The 19,781-nt window shown below is 41.2% G+C and overlaps 1 non-coding gene across 1 annotated transcript; it reads right to left on the reverse strand.

Annotated features, from left to right (window-relative positions):
- Nucleotides 1-3,678: 3,678 nt before the first annotated feature.
- Nucleotides 3,679-3,785, reverse strand: LOC131508147 (U6 spliceosomal RNA). Its single transcript, XR_009259858.1, has one exon. It is a non-coding gene; the product is annotated as a U6 spliceosomal RNA (small nuclear RNA).
- Nucleotides 3,786-19,781: the final 15,996 nt, after the last annotated feature.

Raw genomic sequence — 19,781 nt, forward strand, 5'->3', positions numbered from 1 at the left:
CAAAAATGAATATACATTTTAAAAATTAAAAAAAAAACAACTGCCATTGCAAGTGACAGCTGGTGTTTAATCATCAATAAAGATGGAATCTCAGATCTGGTCTGTGTCTTCTCCCACCACTGGGGAAATGCTGCTTCCCCTCTGTCTGGGTCCATCACCGCACTGGTGCTGAGATTCCCTTCCCACTTAAAAATGGAACTTTCTGGGGCACCTGGGTGGCTCAGTCGGTTAAGCGTCCGACTTCAGCTCAGGTCACAATCTTGCGGTCCGTGAGTTCGAGCCCCGCGTCGGGCTCTGGGTTGATGGCTCAGAGCCTGGAGCCTGCTTCCGATTCTGTGTCTCCCTCTCTCTCTGCCCCTGCCCCGTTCATGCTCTGTCTCTCTCTGTCTCAAAAATAAATAAAACGTTAAAAAAAATTTTTTTTAGGGGCGCCTGGGTGGCGCAGTCGGTTAAGCGTCCGACTTCAGCCAGGTCACGATCTCGCGGTCCGTGAGTTCGAGCCCCGCGTCAGGCTCTGGGCCGATGGCTCGGAGCCTGGAGCCTGTTTCCGATTCTGTGTCTCCCTCTCTCTCTGCCCCTCCCCCGTTCATGCTCTGTCTCTCTCTGTCCCAAAAATAAATAAAAAATGTTGAAAAAAAAAATTTTTTTTTAAAAAATTTTTTTTAATAAAAAAAAAAATGGAACTTTCTGGGGCTCCTGAGTGGCCCAGTCGCTTACGCGTCTGACTCTTGATCTCATCCCAGGTCATGATCTCACAGTTCATGGGTTCAAGCCCCGTGTCAGGTTCTGCGTTGGCCATGCAGAGACTGCCTTGTATTCTCTGTCCCCTTCTTCCTCTGCCCCTACCCCACTCATGCATTTGTGCTCACTCTCTCTCTCTCTCAAAATAAATAAACATTTAAAAAAATGGAACTTTCTGGCTCTGAGCTCAAAGTGCCTCAGATGATATCGGTTGGAATCATGCTATGAAATATTTATCACTTGGTTTTATTTGCCACTTCAGAGAGGCACATTGTGTGGGCCTTTCGGTGTTTGTTTATATTTTTCACTTTAATTTTTATTAAGTAATACAGAATTTTAAAGTGTTTTAAACGGTTTAAAGAGCCAAACAGCTCCATAATGTTTGTTGTGACAGGTTCCCACACTACCTCTTCTCCAGAAGATCTACTTTTAAGTGTCTGAGCTGATGCTTTATTTATTTTTTAATGTTTACTTATTTATTTTGAGAGAGAGAGAGAGAGAGAGACAGACAGAGAGGGAGAGAGAGAATCCCAAGCAGGCTCTGTGCTGTCAGTGCAGAACCCAACACAGAGCTCAATCTCACAAACTGTGAGATCATGACCTGGGCCAGGATCAAGAGTGGGTCACTCAATCACCTGAGCCACTCAGGCACCCGTGAGCTGATGCTTTAGGTACTGACCTCTCCACCTCTAAATAAAATGCTTGTGTTGCTTTTGAAGGGTCAGGAAGCGCCACTGTAAGACAGGACTGGAGGAGCCCAGTCCCAAATTTGTTACTTTCACATACTGGTTATTTCGAGCTGTAGGCAAATACGGGGAGAGGCTTTCTCTGAACTCCCCTCATCTGCCTAAAGACAGATCCTCTGAATGAAACTCTGTTGTCATAAACCCCCTCCTGTGAGTGTCATTAACGAGGGAGAACTGACTCTTGTCATAGGAAAGGAGCCTAGACGTCAACCCCACACCCAGACTAACTTTGTCACAAACTACCACACCACCCATCTATTCTTCCAGGGGCCCATTCATCTATCCTAAAAAGCATTTCCTCCCCAACTAAGAGGCCTACATTCCCCTCCCCTATCCCTATAAAGATGGCATTTAAGTTGGAATTTTTTTTATTAAAAAAATTTTTTTTAATGTTTATTATTTCTGAGAGAGAGGAAGAGTGTGAGCAGGAGAGGGACAGAGAGAGAGGGAATCCGAAGCAGGATCCAGGCTCTGAGCTGTCAGCGCAGAGCCAGACGCAGGGCTTGAGCCCATGAACAGCGAGACCATGACCTGAGCTGAAGCTGGACATTTTTTTTTCAAGTTCTGAATTAGATTTATTTTTTTATTATATGAAATTTATTGTCAAATTGGTTTCCATACAACACCCAGTACTCATCCCAAAAGATGCCCTCTTCAATACCCATCAGCCACGCCCCCCTCCCTCCCACCCCTCATCAACCCCCAGCTTGTTCTCGGTTTTTAAGAGTCTCTTATGTTTTGGCTCTCTCCCACTCTAACCTCTTTTTTTTTTTTCTTCCCCTCCCTCCTGGTCTTCTGTTAAGTTTCTCAGGATCCACATAAGAGTGAAACCCTATGGTATCTGTCTTTCTCTGTATGGCTTATTTCACTTAGCATCACAATCCACGTTGCTACAAAAGGCCATATTTCATTCTTTCTCATTGCCACGTAGTATTCCATTGTGTATATAAACCACAATTTCTTTATCCATTCATCAGTTGGTGGACATTTAGGCTCTTTCCACAATTTGGCTATTGTTGAGAGTGCTGCTATAAACATTGGGGTACCAGTGCCCCTATGCATCAGTACTCCTGTATCCCTTGGGTAAATTCCTAGCAGTGCCACTGCTGGGTCATAGGGTAGGTCTATTTTTAATTTTTTGAGGAACCTCCACACTGCTTTCCAGAGCGGCTGCACCAGTTTGCATTCCCACCAACAGTGCAAGAGGGTTCCCGTTTCTCCACATCCTCTCCAGCATCTATAGTCTCCTGATTTGTTCATTTTGGCCACTCTGACTGGCGTGAGGTGATATCTGAGTGTGGTTTTGATTTGTATTTCCCTGATGAGGAACGACGTTGAGCATCTTTTCATGTGCCTGTTGGCCATCCGGATGTCTTCTTTAGAGAAGTGTCTATTCATGTTTTCTGCCCATTTCTTCACTGGATTATTTGTTTTTCGGGTGTGGAGTTTGGTGAGCTCTTTATAGATTTTGGATACTAGCCCTTTGTCTGATAGGTCATTTGCAAATATCTTTTCCCATTCCATTGGTTGCCTTTTAGTTTTGTTGATTGTTTCCTTTGCTGTGCAGAAGCTTTTTATCTTCACGAGGTCCCAATAGTTCATTTTTGCTTTTAATTCCCTTGCCTTTGGGGATGTGTCGAGTAAGAAATTGCTGCAGCTGAGGTCAGAGAGGTCTTTTCCTGCTTTCTCCTCTAGGGTTTTGATGGTTTCCTGTCTCACATTCAGGTCCTTTATCCATTTTGAGTTTGTTTTTGTGAATGGTGTGAGAAAGTGGTCTAGTTTCAACCTTCTGCATGTTGCTGTCCAGTTCCCCCAGCACCATGTGTTAAAGAGACTGTCTTTTTTCCATTGGATATTCTTTCCTACTTTGTCAAAGATGAGTCGGCCATACGTTTGTGGGTCTAGTTCTGGGGTTTCTATTCTATTCCATTGGTCTATGTGTCAGTTTTTGTGCCAATACCATACTGTCTTGATGATTACAGCTTAGTAATAGAGGCTAAAGTCTGGGATTGTGATGCCTCCTGCTTTGGTCTTCTTCAAAATTACTTTGGCTATTCGGGGCCTTTTGTGGTTCCACATGAATTTTAGGATTGCTTGTTCTAGCTTCGAGAAGAATGCTGGTGCAATTTTGATTGGGATTGCATTGAATGTGTAGATAGCTTTGGGTAGTATTGACATTTTGACAATATTTAAAAATATGGAACGCTTCACAAATTTGTGTCTCATCCTTGTGCAGGGGCCATGCTAATCTTCTCTGTATCGTTCCAATTTTAGTATATGTGCTGCCGAAGTGAGCACTGAAGTCAGACATTTAACCAGCTGAGTCACCCAGGCGCCCCTAAGTTGGAATTCTTAAGTGGTTGTAGGAGTTACTTATTTGTCTTTGGGTGTTTCCCATGTATACATGAGGTATGCATGCGAATCAACTCCTGTTTTTGTCTTGTTAATCTTTTATTCCAGTGGCCTCAGCTGAGAAATCAGAAGAGAAGGAAACTTACTTTTCCTCCTGTACAGTTTCCTTGATTTTTCACTTATAGGCTTTAGCTACTGGCTTACCACTTCGCAAGTTAGGGATTTGGCTCTCTCTTCCCCTTTCCCCATGAAACACATGCACACCCTTCCCATCCCTTTATCCTTCCAATACAGTTACATCATTAATTTTCCTTAGATCTTTATTCAGTAAATGTAATTCATAGCATTACGACCATGTAAATGCTACCCTGAACTAAGCCACGTAGTAAACTATAACGACTTTTACTATCCTGAACAACTTTTTTTAATTCCCTGGATAGTAAGTGTATTAGTAGTAGATGCACTTACCACAAATTCAAACACAAAGTCTCCTGCAATGATATACACATCTTCTCAAGACATTTAGAGCATCCCATATTTTATCAATCTGATCCTCCTGAAGAAACACTTCCCAGATTTTCTGCCATGTTCCAGTCTGGACTGTTTTGTTCTCAACAACTGGGGTGGAGCTGTCATCCTGAGGATTCCCTTCATTTCTCTTGAGTCGGATCTCCCGTTTCTTCTATCTTGAGTCTTCGTTCTTGGTTTGTTCCCTTGTTTTGGTGAAACATACCCTTCAGTCGCTCCCTGATAAACACATGGGAAATACACTTTTTGAAACATTGCCTTTCTAAAATGTCTTTCTTCAGCCCTCATATGCAACTGCTCTTTTGTCATTCTAAGATAGAGGTGGTTTTGGGGCACCTGGGTGGCTCAGTCAGTTAAGCGTCTGACTTCAGCTCAGGTTATGATCTCACCGTTCGGTTCGTGAGTTCCAGCCCCACGTCGGGCTCTGTGCTGACAGACAGCTCAGAGCCTGGTGCCTGCTTTGGATTCTGTCTCTGTCTCTCTGCCCCTATCCTACTCTCTCTCTGTCTGTCTCCCTCCCAAATATAAAAAATCAAACACACAAAAAAATGTTAAGGTAGAAGTGTTATTCCTCCAAGGGTTGAAGGCGTCACTTTCTCATCTTCTAGCCTCTGGTATTACTGTTGAGAAAACTGATGACATTTTATTTTGATCCCCTTATCTTTTTGGCAGTTCACTTTTTCTGTTCTCTTTTCCTGAAACTCCTGTTACTTAGATATTAAGTCTTGTGGATCCATCCCCCGATTTTTTTACTTTTTCTCTTTTACATCATTTGCTCTACTGTTGAGGAGAGTTCTTCAATTTTATCCTCCAATTTCTTACATTTTTCAAAATTTCCATTATGTTTCTGAATGTCTAGAGGTCCCTTTTCTTCAAAAGTTCTGTTTCTACATCATTCTTTTGCTGTCTCAAGGTTGAAATATTTCTTCTTGCCTCACTGAAGATACTACTGATGGGTTTTTGTTTTAAGTTTCTTTTCTTTGAATGTGTCTGCTATTTCTCATGTTGCTTTGTAAATGTTGGTTTGTCTTGGTCTGAATCTCTCACATTAGGGTTTCTGCACCTGTAAATCTTGATCATTTGCTCATGAGAGTGAATTTGTGGCTGGGGCTTTTCAACAGTGAACTTCACCCGAGGGTCATCATTTTCCCAATGAAAACTCATCATCGGTATGTGTAAGACTTTCTTCTTGGGCTGCTCAGATTCTCCAGGGGAACTTTCCAGTCTCCTACCTTAAAGACAATGGCCTGGTTTCCAGTATTCTGGGAGCCCAGGAGATGGGGAGGACTGGGGTCCCAGAAGCCAGTAAGACTGTAGTTACTCCAGCTCCCAGTTCCTAGCACAGCATCCACCTCCATCTCTGCCTACTGTCTTCCAACCCAGGGACCTTCTGTTTTCCTGTGCAGAAAAAAAAAAAAAAATCTTCTAATTCTGTGAGTGTGGAGGAGGCCAAGTGTCTGACTGCACAAATTGGAGAGGGTGGTCTGGGGATTAAAATGTTCTTTCAAAAGCTTCCAACAAGGGGTTCCTGGGTGGCTCATTTGGTTAAGTGTCAGACTCTTGATCTCAGCTCAGGTCTTGGTCTCAGGATTGTGAGTTCAAATCCCACGCTGGGTTCCATGCTGGATGTGAAGCCTACTTCAAAAAAACAACAACAACAACAACAACAACAACAACAAAACTTCCAACAAATCCTCTTTCTTTAAACCCCTCCCTTGACCCCCATTTCCAGAGGTACTCAGTGTTACCAATTCATAGCCTTTGTAGATTTGTGGGTCAATCCACTTTCCTCACTGATGATCTAGGATTCAGCTGTCTCAGCTCTGCTAAATCAGCACTTGTTTATTTGCTTTCCAGATTCCAAAAGTTTGCTGTGATTTTCTCCTCTCCCATTTTCCCTTTGCCAGTAAAAATCTCTTCTATTGTAGTTTCAGAGAGACTTCCGGAGAAAAGGATATTAGAGGCATGTTTAACTTGCGGTCCTTACCTGGAAGCCACCGTGTAACTCATGTTAGTTGCTTACAAAAACAAAACGATGGGGCCCGTGGGTGACTCAGTCGGTTGAGCGTCAGACTCGGCTCAGGTCATGATCTCACAGTTCGTGGGTTTGAGCCTTGCATCGGGTTCTGTGCTGACAGCTCAGAGCCTGGAGCCTGCTTCGGATTCTGTGTCACCCTCTCTCTCTGCCCCTACCCTGCTTTCTCTCTCTCTCTCTCTCTCAAAAGTAAATAAATATAAAAGGAAACAAAACAAAACACAAAAATAACAAGAATGATACAGAGCCCTGATGCAGGAAAAAAATGTTCTGTTGATGTTGGGATATAAACTGAATCCTATTAAAAACTTTAAAAGCAGTCAAGATAAACCTTCTGACCTTGAACCAGTGAAACTTTCTTTGAACCTAGGGAGCAAGTCCACTAATTAAAATAAATGTAGGGGCGCCTGGGTGGCGCAGTCGGTTAAGCATCCGACTTCAGCCAGGTCACGATCTCGCGGTCCGTGAGTTCGAGCCCCGCGTCAGGCTCTGGGCTGATGGCTCGGAGCCTGGAGCCTGTTTCCGATTCTGTGTCTCCCTCTCTCTCTGCCCCTCCCCCGTTCATGCTCTGTCTCTCTCTGTCCCAAAAATAAATTAAAAAAAAAAAAACACGTTAAAATAAATGTATAAGGCATCTTGGTATGTAGTCTCCTACCCCTATGGTGTTTGTTAGGCAGTTCCCCAATGCTGAGTCTCTTCCTTATAATTCTCCCTGATGTTAAGTTATCCCTCTCCTTTGCTTCCTGGCTCTCAATAGCTGTGTGTCAGTCTCAATAACTCGGGCTCGACTATGTAGCAGGTTCAAGGATACCTTCCCTTGAACTTAGCCCAGAGCCGGTCCTTAATTGCCGCTCCTTAGCTCTCTTTTCTCTGGGCCCAGTTACATTCTGGAGCCAAGGATATTTCAAACCTAAGGAACACCAAGTCTTACAAGTATGATGGAATGAGCTGAGGCCTCCCGCGCCACCCACCCACCCTCGCGGCTCAGGCATCTGCAGCGAAATTAATCCCAGGAAGGAGGCAAGTGCTCCTTCGGCACCATTATGCCACAGCGTTTATTTTTACGAGACGCAGAATCAAATTATGTTCATAGGGAGGAACATGAATGCTTCACTGAAGACTAGAGTGTTGAGGGGTGCCAGGGTGGCTCAGTCGGTTGAGCGTCCGACTCTTGATTTTGGCTCAGGTCGTGATTCCAGGGCTGTGGGATCGAGCCCCATGTCAGCCTCTGCACTGAACATGCTGCCTGACTGAGATTCTCTCTCTTTCTCTCTCTCTCCCCCTTTCCCCCTCTTATGTTCTTTCTCTGTCTCACATATCCACACAAAAGACTAGAGTGTTGATATTTGGAGGAAGTTTTTGCATATGTCGGTAAAGTGTGTTTTCCAGTTGATAAATTAAGGAGGAAACCAGCCTCAGCCATTGTAAGTGGAAAGAAGACAGTGGAGCCCAATTTTCTGCTACTTCCACCATTATGGGACTGGGGCACCCATATGCTTTTACTGCCAGCAGACGCCTGCACAGAGGAGAATTCTCACTAATACCTAGCCAAATCCTGTGATGGCGGAGTATACAAGTTGCGAGGTGACAGTGGGTAGCATGCCGCTTTACTTTGTGCAGAGGAGTGGAACTTTCCAGGGAGGAAGGTCTAAGGATGCTGCTTGAGGAAGGCCTAAAGAAGAGAACATGGAGGAGAAAGAGGATGTTCAAGTGAGAGAGTTAAGGAAAGAAGGAATATTCACAAGGACACCCCCTTCCAACATGGAATCCTGAGAATAGAATGAGGGGATGAATTAGCTCGCACCTCCAGTCTCCCTCAAGTGAAATAATGACTTAGGTCTTCATCAAGGTGCAGTATGGGCTCGATCACAGCATGTGAGTTCCCTTGAGGAGGACAGGATCCCCTCCTGCTCACCTCTCAAGGCACCAGCCACTACCAGGTAGAGAAAGCAACAGACAGCTTCTAAAGCCTGACAGATACAAGATCAATTCACGTTAATCCCCTCTACCCACATACACCCACTCAGGAGACAGGGCTGGACTGGGGGATAGAAGGAAAAGTACTGGGAATTGGAGGATAACTTTGTTCGCTTTCTTCCTTCCTCACTAAAGATTGCATCCATTCCATAATACAAAGTCCTTTGGATATCCTGGTGACTCTGTTTAGTCCTGAATCCACGACAGAAGACCTGCCTTCTGATGTTCGGGGTAAGGCTGGAGGCATCCTGGCTACCAAGACAGAGTCTTGCATTTGCATTTATACTCTTACCTAAAATATCTAGAGTCCTTTTCCCTATGTTCTTTCATCTGATTTTCATCACAACACGAAGTTGTTAAGCATTCTAGCAGGAAATCCACAGCTCGGTGCAGAGGAGCAAAGTCTCCTGTGTCATCCACTCTGGGGGTCAGAGTTATTAGTCACTAGTCAAATTAATCGGAAACGCATCCTGCTGCCATTGGCTGCAGTCCAGGAGATGCTCAAAGGGGACAGGCAGGAAGTGACCCAAGAGCTCTTGCTCTGACAGGTAGAAGAAATGTAAATCAACACCCTCTCTAGAGCAACCCCGTAGACAGAAAAGAACACAGATGCTGGAGAGAGCCTTTACATTAGAGACAGAAGACATTCCTGGGATATGTTACATACTCCATCGAATGAATCAACCCTCCATAGAAATAACATAGGGCAGTTAACTTTTCTTGAAATGCATCCTGAGGACTTTCGATATTCCTCAAGCTGCAAACACTAACACAGAACACAATTACCCCTGTGAAATGTACAGGAGGAGTCCACACAATGGACACAAATAAATCAGACTTACTCCTGTACATTGGTCTCGTAATAACCCCCCCAAAAATTCAGCAGCTAAGTTACTACATTCATAAAACTTTGGTGTTGTTCTTAAACAGTGAGAAACACAAACATTAAATCCTCAGATGTCAAGCGTTGGCTGGAGTAAAGGTCTGTACTCAGGGCAATAATGAACCTCCTGCTGAACAAAGAGAAGCATAATCTGACAATATTCTCATGTGCTGATGAAGAACCACAGTGTAGAATGACAATGGGGTAAAGGGTATCACGAAGACCTATGACCAGCCCCTGGGGAAAGCCTGAAAGCAGGAATCAAGCCATGATTTCACATACGTCAGGAAAGCTGGGAGGAATGGGGTTGAAGGAAAAGCTTTGGGTCACTGGTATTCTATAAACTGACTTAGTGAGAGGCTAAAGATCTGCGAAGATTGGAATGAGAGAATATTCTGTTGAGAAATTACAGGTAAGGAAGAATATGAAATGAAGAGGTTTGGGGGTGGGTTAGCAGGATTGAAAGACAGCTTTGGGGGAGGCAGGGAGTGGAGAAGGACAGAAGGAGGGGAGCTGGGTAACAGAGCCACCCTGTACCACAGCCCAGCGCACAGTAAGACAAACTATACCAACTATTGTGGCAGGAGCCAAGATGGCAGACCAGCATGGAAGTTTTTTGTGTGTCTCACATCCATGAAATACAGCCAGACCCACACTAAACCATCCTACACACCTAGAAAACTGATTGGAGGATTAACACAACAACCTGCACAACCTGAACCACAGAATTCAGCAGAAAGAGAAAAAATTCATTTTTATTTTCAATTTTTATTAAAAATATTTTTCTTTAATTTTTATTACTATATTTTTTACTTTGTGTAAACTTTTTCAAATTCTATTTTACTTCCATCATTTTAGTTTAGTCTGCTTTAGTGTATTCACCTTTTCAAATTTTCAAACAATTTCCTTTTTTTCTTTCTCTTTTTCATTTCTTTTTTTTTGAATGCAGAAAGAGAAAAACTTTTTACTTTCAATTTCTATTAAAAATATTTTTATTTAATTTTTTAAATATATTTTTTACTTTTATGTAAATTTTTTCAAATTCTATTTTACTTGCATCATTTTATTTAATCTACTACAGTGTATTCACTCTTTCAAATTTTCAAATGATTTCTTTTTTCTTTTTTTTAATCTTTTTTCTCTTTTTCATTTCTTTTTTTTCTTGAATACAGAAAAAGAAAAAATTCATATTTATTTTTGATTTTCATTAAAAATATTTTTAATTTTTTCTACTATATTCTTTACTTTTGAGTATATTTTTTCAAATTCTATTTTACCCCCATCATCTCATTTTAGTCTACTTCAGTGTATTCATTTTTTCAAATTCTCAAACGATTTCCTTTGTGTGTGTGTGTGTGTGTGTGTGTGTGTGTTTAATTTTTAATTTTAATATTTTTTAATTTCAATTTTTCTACCTCATTAATTCCTTTTCTCCCTTCAAAATGACAAAACGAAGGAATTCACCCCAAAAGAAAGAGCACGAAGAAATGACAGCCAAGGATTTAACCAACACAGAGACAAGCAGGATGTCTGAACCAGAATTTAGAATCACGATAATAAGAATACTAGCAGGAGTCGAAAATAAATTAGAATCCCTTTCTGCAGAGATAAAAGAAGTAAAAAATAGCCAGAATGAAATTTAAAATGCTATAACTGAGCTACAATCATGAAAGAATGCAGCGGTGGCAAGGATGGATGAGGCAGAACATAGAATTAGCGATATAGAGGACAAACTTATAGAGAATAACAAAGCAGGAAAAAAAGAGGGAGATTAAGGCAAAAGAGCACAATTTAAGAATTAGAGAAATCAGTGACTCATTAAGAAGGAACAACATCAGAATCATAGGGGTCCAAGAAGAGGAAGAGAGTGAAATAGGGGTAGAAGGGTTATGTGAGCAAATCATAGCAGAAAACTTTCCTAACCTGGGGAAAGACAAGGACATCAAAATCCAGGAAGCACAGAGGACCCCCATTAGATTCAACAAAAACCTACCATCAACAAGGCATATCATAGTTAAATTCACAAAATACTCAGGCAAGGAGAGAACCATGAAAGCAGCAAGGGAAAAGAAGTCCCTAACCTACAAGAGAAGACAGATCAGGTTTGCAGCAGACCTATCCACAGAATCTTTGCAGGCCAGAAAGGAGTGGCAGAATATATTCAGTGTGCTGAATCAGAAAAATATGCAGCCAAGAGTTCTTTATCCAGCAAGGCTGTCATTCAAAATAGGAGAGATAAAAAGTTTCCCAGACAAACAAAAAGTAAGAGTTTGTGACCACTAAACCAGCCCTGCAAGAAATTTTAAGGGGGTAAAAGATGAAGAAGAAAAAAAAAAATATATATATATATATATATATATTTTATTTATATTTATATATTTTTATTTATATAATATATATAATATTTATTTATAATTATAAATAAATATAATATTTATTTATAATATATATATATTTATAATATATATATATAATATATATAATATTTATATATATTTATTTATATTTATATTATTTATATTTATATTTATGTATATATACACACACACACACACACACACACACACCAAAAGCAACAAAGATTAGAAAGGACCAGAGAACACCACCAGAAACTCCAACTCTACAAGCATAATGGCAATGAATTCATATCTTTCAGTACTCACTCTAAACATCAATGGACTCAATGCTCCAATCAAAAGACATAGGGTAACAGAATGGATAAGAAAACAAGATCCATCTATATGCTGTTTACAAGAGACCCACTTTAGACCTAATGACACCTTCAGATTGAAAGTAAGGGGATGGAGAATGATCTATCATACTAATGGTCAACAAAAGAAAGCCAGAGTAGCCATACTTATATCAGACAATCTAGACTTTAAAATAAAGACTGTAGGGGCGCCTGGGTGGCTCAGTTGGTTGAGTGTCCGACTTCGGCTCAGGTCATGATCTCACGGTCCGTGAGTTCGAGTCCCACATCGGGCTCTGTGCTGATGGCTCAGAGCCTGGAGCCTGGTTCAGATTCTGTGTCTCCCTCTCTCTGCCCCTCCCCCTTCATGCGCGCATTCTCTCTCTCTCTCTCTCTCTCTCTCTCTCTCTCTCTCTCTCTCTCCCTGTCAAAAATAAACATTAAAAAAAATTGTTTAAATAAAATACTGTATCAAGAGATACAGGGGCGCCTGGGTGGCGCAGTCGGTTAAGCGTCCGACTTCAGCCAGGTCACGATCTCGCGGTCCGTGAGTTCGAGCCCCGCGTCAGGCTCTGGGCCGATGGCTTGGAGCCTGGAGCCTGTTTCCGATTCTGTGTCTCCCTCTCTCTCTGCCCCTCCCCCGTTCATGCTCTGTCTCTCTCTGTCCCAAAAATAAATAAAAAAAAAAAAAAAAAAAAAAAGAGAGATACAGAAGGACATTATATCATAATCAAGGGATCTATAGACCAAGAAGACCTAACAATTGTAAACATTTATGTGCCAAATGTGGAAGCACCCAAATATATAAATCAATTAATCACAAACATAAAGAAATTCATTGATAGTAATACCATAATAGTAGGAGACTTCAACACCCCACTCACAGCAATGGACAGATCACCTAATCAAAAAATCAACAAGGAAACAATGGCTTTGAATGACACACTGGACCAGATGGATTTACAGATATATTCAGAACATTTCATCCTAAAGCAGCAGAATATACATTCTTCTCCAGTGCACATGGAATGTTCTCCACAATAGACCATATACTGGGACACAAATCAGCCCAACTACTGTGACCACACAGGCTATTTTCATGTGGGTCAGGACAATCATTTTTAAAAACAACCCTGAGATACAATTGCCATACCATAAACGATATGTATTTAAACTGTATAAATTTATTAGTTTTGGTCATATGCACATATCTGTGAAACTATCACCAAAATCAAGATAATAAGTACATCCATCAAATCCTCAAAATTTTCTCCCCCACTTTTGTGGTCCAGTCACTCTCATCCCCAGACAACTGCTCATCTGCTTTCTATCACTATACATTAGTTTTCACCTGCTGGAATTTTATATGAGTGGAATCACACAATACATATACTTTCCTGTCTGGTTTCTTTCACCCAGAATAATTACTCCGAGATTCATCCATGTTGCTGCAAGTATCAATAGTTCGTTCCTTTTTAGTGCTGAGTACTATTTCACTGTATGGATATACCACAGTTTGTTTATCCATTCACATGTTGATGGGTATTTGGATTTCCAGCTTTTGGCTATTCCAGAGAAAGCTAGTGGGAACGTTGGAGCACAAATCCATATAAGACTTTGGGTGGGCATAGGCTTTTATTTCTCTTGGCTAAATACCTAGAGGTAGAATGACTTGATCAGATAATACGTATAAGTCCAACTTTTTAAGAAACTGCTAGACTATTTAATGAAGTGTCTATAACATTTTACATTCCCACCAGTAGCATGTAAGAGTCTCCACTGCTCCATATCCTTGCCAACACCTAGTATGCTTTTAGTTTCAGCCATTATAACATGCTCAGTGGTATCTCATTGTGATCTTTAAAAAATTTTTTATTTTATTTTTTAGTTATTTTTGAGAGAGAGAGAAACAGAATGTGGGCGGGGGAGGGGCAGAGAGGAGGGAGACACAGAATCCGAAGCAGGCTCCAGGCTCTGGGCTGTCAGCACAGAGCCTGACACCGGGCCGCACTCACGGACCTGACCGTGAGTACGTGAACTGAGCCACCCAGTCGCCCCTCTCCATGTGATCTTAATTTGCATTTCTATTGGTGACTGTTGATGGTGAGCATTTTCTCCTCATGGGCCTATTTGCCACCCATATATCTTCTTCAAGTATCTTTCCAGATCTTTTGCTCGTTTCTTTTTTTCCTGGATTGTTTATTTTCTTATTATTGAGTTTTGAGGGTTTAAAATATATATATTCTGGATATAATTGCTCTGCTAGATAAACGATTCACAAATATTTTCTCCCAGTAAGTAGCTAATCTATTCATTCTTTTAACAGTGTCTTTTGAAGACCAGAAGTTTTAAATTTTGATGAATTTTAATTTATCAATTTTTTCCTTTATGGATTGTGCTTTTAGTATAATATCTAAAAAGTCTTTACATAGCCCAAAACCATAAAGGCTTTATTTTATATTTACTTCTAGAAGTTTTATGGTTTTAGGTTTTACATTTATAGCTATCATCCATTTTGAGTAAATTTTTGTATATAGTATGAGGCATGGGTCAAAATGTATTATTTTGCATGAAGATATCCAATTGAGCACCATTTGTTGAAAAAATTGTCATTTTCCACTGAACCATCTTTGAACCTTTGTCAAAAAAATCAGTTTTTGTGTGGGTCTGTTTCTGGTCTTTCTGTTCTGTTCCACAGACCTTTTTTCTCTCTTTACACCAATATGACAATTAGTGTAGCTTTAAAATAAGTCTTGAAATCAGGTAGTGTTAGTTCGTCAACTTTTGTTCTTTTTCAAGGTTATTCTTTCTATACTAGCCCTTTGCATTTCCTTATGAATTTTAGAACCCATTTTTTTCAATTTGTACCAAAGAGTCTACTATGATTTTACTAGAATTATGTTGGATCTACAGATCAGTTTGGAGAACTGACATCTTTAAATGGATCTTTGGGCCCATAAACATAGTATATCATTTTATTTATTTAGGTCTTCTCTAATTTTACTCAGCATTGTTTTGTGGTTTTCAGTACACAGGTCTTTCATATCTTTTTTCAGACTTATTCCTAAATATTTCATATTTTTGATGCTATTGCTAATTTTTTTCTTGTTAAGTTTCCAATTGTTCATTACTGGCATATAGAAATATAAATGACTTTCATATATTGATCATATTTCCTGCAAAACTCATTTATTACTTCTAGTAGCCTTTTTGTGGATTCCATCAGATTTTCTACATGGATGATCATGTTGTCTGAGAATAAAGACCCCTTTACTTCTTCCATTCCAATCTGGCAGCCTTTTCTTTCTTTTTCTTGTCTTACTGCACCAATTAGGAACTTGAAATGCAATGATAACAGTATAGAAAAAGAATAGAAATGGTGAGAATAGACTTACTTGACTTGTTCATGATCTCAGGAGGAAAGTATTCAGTCTTCTGACATTATGATGTTAGCTATAGGTTTTTCATAGATTCCTCTTATCAAGCTAAGGAAATTCCTTTTTATTTCTTGTGTGCTGAGAGTTTTTATCAGGAAAGGATGATGGATTTTGTCAAATCCTTTTACTGTATCTATTGAGATGATCATATGATTTTTCTTTTATAGTTTACTAACATGATGAATTATATTCATTAATTTTCAAACATTAAACTAACCTTTAATTCCAGAATAAACTCCATGTGGTCATAATGTATTGTTTTTTATCTATATTGTTGGATTTGATTGGCTTGTGGTTTTCATGTATCATCTTTGGCTGAGTTTAGTATCAGGGCATTCCTAGACTCAGGGAAAGAGTTGAGAAATATTTCCACCTTTACAAATTTCTGGAAGAGTTTAGACAGAACTGAAATAATTTCTTCCTTAAATGTGTCATAAGTTAATCAATGAAGCTCTTTAGGCTTGGAGTTGTCTTTGTGGGAAGGTTTTTAACTACAAATGCAATTGTTTAGTAAATATCAGGCCACCCAGGTTATCTATTTCTTATTGGGTGAGCTTTTGTAGTTTGTGTCTTTCAAAAAAATTGTTCATTTTGAGGGAGGGGAAAGTGGGTGATGGGCTGTTGGGATGAGCACTGGGTGTTGTATGGAAACCAATTTGACAATAAATTTCGTATTTAAAAAAACTGTTCAACTAAGTTGTTGAATTTATTAAGTCATATACAATAGTCCCTTATTATCCTTATGATGTAGGGTTTCTCAACAGCACAGTATTGATATTTTGGAGTGGATAAGCCTTTGTTGAGGGGGAATGTTCTGTGCATTGTGGGATGTTTAGCAACATCCTGGTCTCTGCCCACTGGATGCCAGTAACATTCCCAAAGCTCCCCAGCTGTAACAATCAAAACTGTCTCCAGGCATTCACAAATACCCTTGGAGGGAAGAGGGGTTGAATAACCTCCAGTAGAGAATCATTTTTTTTCTTAAAAAAAATTTTTTTTAAGTTTATTGATTTTCAGAGAGAGAGAGAGAGAGAGAGGTAGAATGAGCAGGGGGAGGGTCAGAAAGAGGGGAAGGGCTAGAGAGAGGGAGACAGAGGATCTGAAGCAGGCTCTGTGCTGACAGCAGAGAGCCTGATGCAGGGCTTGAACTCACAAACCATGAGATCATGACCTGAGCCGAAATCAAGAGTCGGATGCTTAACCGACTGAGCCACCCAGGTGACCCAAGAACCATTGTTTTAATATCTGTAGAATCTGTAGTGATAGATTCTTGATCCTAGTATTGGGAATTTGGGTTGTCTCTCTTTTTCCCCCCAATCTATCTAAAGATTCTTACATTTTACTGATCTTCTCAAAGAGGGAAGGAAGGAGGGAGGGAGCGAGGGAAGGAGACTGTTTTCAGTTGCTGACTCGGCTTCAATTCAATTTCATCCCAACTGGCATCAGGTTTTTAACATTAGGCACAGCCTCCACTAGGATCACCCCAAGTATCGCTCAGAGTGTACATAGCAGACAGATGAGCCCCAGATGGGCATGAACATGGTTTGCATGTGGTCTGTCAGCAGCTCCACAATGATTTACACTCGCCTAGAGTACTCCTCGGGCCATTTAGAGGCAATTTGTAAGTTAGAGCTTGTTTTGCCACTGTGGGCATTGCTGGTCTTGATTATTTCCTTCATGTCCTCCTACCCTTCTGTCCTTCCTTTCACAGAAATGAAGACGAGCCCATGGGTGGAGAGAAGAGAGGTCACAGATCTCCAGAAAAGCTCTACAGAACAGCCCACTTTGCACTTGGCCCTGGTTCTGGCACCGGGTAAATTCCCCCTTCACCTCCTCCCATGATCCTGAGCCCTCAAACTCTCCCTCCAGTCTCCTGCCACACTTCTTTTTCTTCCACCGTGGCTTTCCACAGTCCCCACAGGGTGGGATCCAGACTCAACGACCACATCGCAACCATACTGAATGGTGTATGATTTTATGTTGCCCCCAAACACTAACTTGCCTACTGTGTCTCTTACCCCCAGTTAACTATGAACTCATACTCTTGGGTAGGCGTCTTCTGGAAAAGGACTGGTGAAAACATTTGTACTTGAGTGACAGCATTTCAATGTGTCACCCCTCCTAGGGGTATTTGCAGTTAATGGAGATCACAGAAATTAGTGCCCCCCCCCCTTTTTTTTTTAATCTTTCGTGATGCTAGAGCAGAAGTTGAAGATCTCTGCTATTGGAAACAGTCTTCACACACTCGGTGGACTTCTGGATTAGATTGTGATTCGCAGATGAAATTCTACTACACGGGAGAATATTATTTTCTCTATTCGAAGAAGCAAGAATCAGAAAATGGGCCGTGGAATGAGAAGGAGAGAGAATTTGAGGGGCAATCCTTGCCTTGAAGAGGAGGTGGAAGAGGAAAGTGAAGTTATAATGAAGCCAAAACTGTAAGATGCCCTCAAAGTGTATGTTTTGTGGTCCTACATCCTTAACTCCAAGAAACAAAAACCGGAGCGCCTGGATGGCTCACTCGGTTAAGTATCTGACTTCAGCTCGGGCCATGATCTCATGGTTCATGGGTTCGAGCCCCACATCGGGCTCTGAGCTGACATCTTGGAGCCTGGAGTGTGCATCGGATTCTGTGTGTGTGTCTTTCTGTCTCTGTCCCTTCCCTGCTTGTGCTCTCTCTCTCTCAAAAATAAATAAATAAACATTAAAAAGAAATCTTAATAGCAAAAGCAGGCATTTGTGACAGGCTGGTGGAGAAGTATTTTGTATGCAGCCCTGCAACCCCAAGGGCCCTCCTATTAAGACCTGGTGAGTAACTGCTTGGTCCACCCACGTGTTAGTCTGTTCCCGGGCAGAGCATCAGACTGGGTAGGTTCATGGACCATGGGTCCCATTTAGGGGATAAAGGCTCATTGTCAGGATGTTCAGGACTGTGAGGCAAGCTGCCTATCTAAGCATGGGGCATGTACCAACATTCCCAGAGCTCCAGAGTGGCAAAGAATTTGGGACTCTGTGGGCTGGATTTTCAACCTCCCTAATCATCTGTCTCTTAAATTAGAAGTGGGAGAATATATCACCAAGGATATAAAGCACTTAGTAAAATAACACACAGTAAGTATTGACTGCTAACATTTTGTACTAATGCAGCATCATCTGGGACTTAAATTTCAGGCCAAAGTGGTTTGCTTGACCTTTGTTCAACTGCCTTGTGTATGCTTCAAGAGCAAGCATTTTATTGGGTTAATGTGTCACCTTTCCATTTGAAATATAGAATTGTTCCAAATTGTCTGGGACATAGCCAGGCTTTCCTGGGCCCATCTTATCACGTGGTTGCCTCTGGCTTAGGGACCAATCAACGGTGGCTGGAGGGGCATGTCTGTATCACACCACATATGTGACATTGGCCATGACAGCTGATGGAGCCAGTTCAGACCCCATCCCCAGGCAGGGTGACAGAGGAAGAAGCCAGGGATGTGGCAGGCATTGTGAGGCACTAGATGGAATTGAAAAGATCCACAAGACAAAAAAAGATGCCATTCCTAACCCAGAAGGTCCCACAGTCTAGCTGGAAAAAGCCAACTGGAAAATTCTTTCCTTACTTTCCTCCTTCAAAAAATATTTATTCGGTATTAATTTCTACCGAGTGTCAATTTCTGTGCTATATTCTAGGGTACAAAAATGATCATGACGTAATTCCAATTCCTACTCTTTCTTTTTTTTTTTTTAAAGTTTGTTTGTTTATTTATTTATTTATTTATTTATTTATTTATTTATTCAATATATGAAGTTTATTGTCAAATTGGCTTCCATACAACACCCTTATTTATTTTGAGAGCGAAAGAGTCCCAAGCAGATTCCTCTCTGTCAGCACAGGGCCCAATGCAGAGCTCCAACCCATGAACTGTGAGATCATGACCCGAGCTGAAGTCAAGAGTCAGACACTTCATGGACTGAGCCCCCCAGGTGCCACCAATTCCTGCTCTTGACGAATTTACATTCCTCCAGAGGACACAGAAAGCACTGAGATCCATACAAAGTGCCAAGGGCTATTGTGGGGCAGAGTGGGGGACCACACCTGCCTGGGGGCGGAGAGGATTCGAGTTTCAGAGGCACAGGAGAAGCTGGGGATGGATGAGAGAAGCAGTATTTGGCCACTGAAGTGGCGAGCACCGGATGGGGAAATTATTCCAGAAAGCGAGAACAGCAACACAATCCGGTCCTTAACACAAACGTGTGGTGTATCCTTTCAAATTCTCTAGGAAGGTGTGAAGAAGAACAAGATCCAGGAGGGCTGGAGTGGCTAAGGAGAACCTTCTGGAAGAGAGGAAATTTAAAGCTGGCCTCAAAACACTGCGTGGAGGGGTTTTTGGAGGGGGGGATCGAGGCAAAATGA

Source organism: Neofelis nebulosa, chromosome 3, assembly GCF_028018385.1.
Source record: "Neofelis nebulosa isolate mNeoNeb1 chromosome 3, mNeoNeb1.pri, whole genome shotgun sequence".
In the NCBI taxonomy this organism is placed as follows: domain Eukaryota; kingdom Metazoa; phylum Chordata; class Mammalia; order Carnivora; family Felidae; genus Neofelis; species Neofelis nebulosa.